Source organism: Rosa chinensis, chromosome 2 (genome assembly GCF_002994745.2).
Source record: "Rosa chinensis cultivar Old Blush chromosome 2, RchiOBHm-V2, whole genome shotgun sequence".
NCBI lineage: Eukaryota > Viridiplantae > Streptophyta > Magnoliopsida > Rosales > Rosaceae > Rosa > Rosa chinensis.
In genome coordinates, this window is record NC_037089.1 from 31111373 (window position 1) to 31115333 (window position 3961).

Here is a 3961-nt window from a genome sequence, read left to right on the forward strand (position 1 = left end):
CTATACATGCTTATGTCCCTTTCTCTCTCTCTGTCCCCATCATGCTTCTTAGTTACCGTATTCTTCAGTAGAAACATTGGCGCTAGAAGGAGGGCTTCTATGTTTGGGTATAAGTCTCCGACCTTGAGCAAGGGTCATGCACTGGTACCACGAGTCAGCAGGTACATGGCTACATGAAGGCCCCCCCCACTCCCAAGCCTCGCACTCATCCGGGACTTTCATGAGCCAGCGGGTACTCAAGTTAGCAGGCACGCGCAGGCCGCAGGGTACCCCGCACCGTGAGCAAGTCATGTACGGGTACCGCCCATCAGCTTATCAAGCAACTCTCTCGTCCATGCATGCATCACGCATAGTGACCTCTCCTTGGTCAACATACAGCCCGGTATCCACTACACATCCTGACAGCTCCCAACATTCTTATATCACGTCAACTTCTCCTCATAGTACCGCCCGGTATCCACTACACATCCCGACAGCTCCCAACATTCTTATATCACGTCAACTTCTCCTCATAGTACCGCCCGGTATCCAACTCATCCCGGCAGTCAATCTAGCGGCTCCTCCCGGCAGCACCTTTGCTTGGTACCGGCAGCTTCAAATCCAGCCTTGCAACAACCAGTCTGGTACCAGCAACCCTTACCGGTACCGCACTTCATAATTGCTCTGGGCAGCCATGCTTCCTAGGCTGGTATTCAACCTCCCGGCACTGGCACTCTCACCGGTACCCTCTTGGCGTCATTCATAAACCCAAGCCCCCACCCCCTGAGCACCGAAGAGTATCTGTTTCCAAAAAAAAAAAAGAGCATCTCCGGTACCCACTAGCCTCCGGCACCCAATTCACTATTTTTCAGGTCTCGCATCTCTCCTCCTACCCGAAGGTGTTCAGCAAGTTCTAACCTTCCTCAGCACTATCCCGGTAACATTCGTCTCGGTGATCCTCAAAAACAAAAAAGGAGCAATAGAAGAAAAACTCTGGGCACCCGGGAAGGTTTGGAACACCTTCATTTGCCATCACAACTTCACCTGCAGGTCTCCGGGAATCAAAGGCACTCCGGGAACCAAAAAAAAAAAAGAGGTGGAAAAGAGAGAATTTGGTTGGGAGTTTCTTTCTCCTTGGTCTACAAACCTGGCAGTAGCTCCATGTACTGGTGGCTCATCCTGGTTGCTGGCAGTCACTCCGAGTTCACTTTTCATCTCGGCCCCCCCATCGCCTCCCGGCAACATACGGGTACTTCTGACCAGCAATTCATCTCCCCAGCGGTACTTTGCCTATTACAAACTCAGCGAAAAAAAAAAAAAAAAAAGCTTCTACTCTGGGCACCCGGGAAGGTTTGGACACCCAACCCACCCCGACGATCCACCCTCCCGGCGACTCAACTCCTTACAACGACCAGATCTCTGGGACCTCTCCAATACTCCTGGACTCACGACAATAAGCCTTTTGAGGTCGGACCTGCAACGCGGTGCTGCTGCAGAAAAGCTAAGTCCTCATCCTAAATTATACATATATATATATATATATCTATCTATGCATTGGAAGTGCGATCTGGCATTCATACATTTCTGATGTCTATGACCCTTTACATATATACATACATGCCTCTGTGATAGGACAAGGCACTCAGCCTTAATTGAATAGCATAATTGGAATATTATCATGCCTATGCTACATACATAAACACTTATGTCTATGTCCATGCTGTATCAGAAGTGGGTGATTACCATTTATAACAGCTATGCACATGGCTACATATAGAATGTGGGAGCATATATTTTTAAAGCAGAGAGGCATCTATACGTGTTTGCCTCTACCATTTGACCAAGTTCAAAGTATATGACCAGTTCATGCATGACTCTCACCTTGAGGACACATGTCAAACTTGACTAGCCATGACGCCACTTCATCGGTACCAACTACTATACATGATCCCGTACATACACAATTGCAAAAACATATTTGCTTTAGTCATGTACGTGGTCTCACCGCACCACACAAACACAACTTCAATTCTATTTATTACACCAAGTTCAAACTAGAAGTTATTATTAATTACACCACCATGTTCACCTACGACTACTATTGCATGAATTCTATTACCATCCAATCCATGTGATCAGTACGCTTTCAATGATACCCATGGTTATTTCTCAAATCTTATTATGCATGACCTTTCAATTAAGGCATATTATACATATACTAAAGGCGCTAGAGCGGCACTGTTCCTAGCACTGTTTGAGTTTAAAGGACGGTTTTGCCCTTTATTTTTCGTGATTTACGGCCTGCCACTGTGAATCTGGATTAGAAGGTTATAGAAGTTTTGGTGTCTTCGGGAAGCCTCTATGGGACATTCATCCAACTGTTTCGCAGTCTTGAACTCTCAGACAGAATTTTAGCCTCTTCGGGAAGCCTCGATCGACATCCATCTTCACTATTTCGCAGCATCAAACGCAGCCATCAAACTCTCAGATACAAAGGTTGGGCTGAAAACAAATAGGAGAGGTTTGGTTTTCAAGTCTCATCTCCCAGATGAGAAGAAGGGTGAGAGGTCTGGTGCTTCGTGCTCAAGCTCGAAAGTCGAATCTTCCTTGCATGGATAAGCTCAGGGATGAGCTTTCTTGAGAGCTATCGACTTAATTTTTTTTTTTTTCAACAAGATTTCTTCAAAGTTAGTGTAAATCTTGATATGTCATTGATTTAGGATTTGGGCTCGGAGGTTTTGATTAAAAAGAGTATTGATTTTGCTAACAATTTCCATGTTTTTCTCTGACAAGAATTGAGGTTGGGTACTTGCATCTGAGGTTTCTCGGCAACATTGGATCTGCACTTTGGGGTATTGCTTTTCTCAAGTTTGAATTTTGTTTTTCAAGTTCTATATTGTTTATTTTTTTAATAAGTGAAATTTGGTGTGTGCAGCTTAAGACTTATCTTTTAATGCAATGACTTCAATCCAACAAAAATCCCATGTTGTTAAGGTACACTAGAGTGTATTACTGCACATTACAGATTATTTATCTGTCCCTTCCAGTTTTTGTAACTTCTCTTTCTAACTGTCTTACTTGATAGCGCAAATTTTCACTTCCGTTCTTTCATGTGGTCGTGTCATAATTATCGGACAAGCTCTATTTGTTTGCAGTAATTCATTGTGAAAGCCGAGTAAAAGGTTTCTTTGATTGGTTTAAAGGCGTCATGGATGATATTGCAATGTCACTACCATGTGAGTTTAAAAGTGCCTTCTTTTACAGGAACCGTCACTACTAATAATCCACTAATGTGATTTGATGATTGTTGCAGCAAGTAATAGAAATGCCCACCTACTTGATAACCGCCTACAAAGAAGGAGATGCAGGATCTGCACTTAATGCCATGTTACAGAAACTGCAACATGCGAAGAATGGGGTCGATGTTGTCTTAGAAAGTCAGGTATTCACTAACCAAAATTACCATTTATACAAAAAATTGTTGATGGGCTATTAACACTAATTGTAACCATATCTCATATTTATTGTAATTGTGACAGATAAGGACACATAGTTGTTTTCGGACTTGGCTGTAGCACATGAATCATCTTGAATAGGTAAACCCCTAATTCATGATGGATAGTGAAGCCTTCAAGCTACAAAGTCTTCTGCACTTCAAACATAACAATATACATAATATCCTTATTTCTTAGTGTGTTAGCAATTTAGCAAGGAAACATCAAGTTTTTTTTTAATAAAACTAGAGGATAAATTATAATATTCAAGCTAAACGTTTCCCTTTGTGTGATATTACTTGCCTTCAGGTGACTTACTGTAAGTTTTGGTGGATGTTTATATATTGTCAACCTGTAATTCTATTTTTTTTATTCTTATTCAATTTTTTTTGATTGGATACAGTGCTAAAACCAGTAATACATCTTTATGATTTCCTTTTGTATCTCTACAGATGCCTCTGCGTTCAAATATGACAATAGCTGGTGCA

General features: G+C 42.2%; 1 long non-coding RNA gene across 1 annotated transcript; it reads left to right on the forward strand.

Annotated features, from left to right (window-relative positions):
- Positions 1-2768: 2768 nt before the first annotated feature.
- Positions 2769-3961, forward strand: LOC112190142. The gene is made up of 5 exons (XR_002932256.2): positions 2769-2831; positions 2915-2973; positions 3135-3215; positions 3293-3421; positions 3519-3961. It is a non-coding gene; the product is annotated as an uncharacterized LOC112190142 (long non-coding RNA).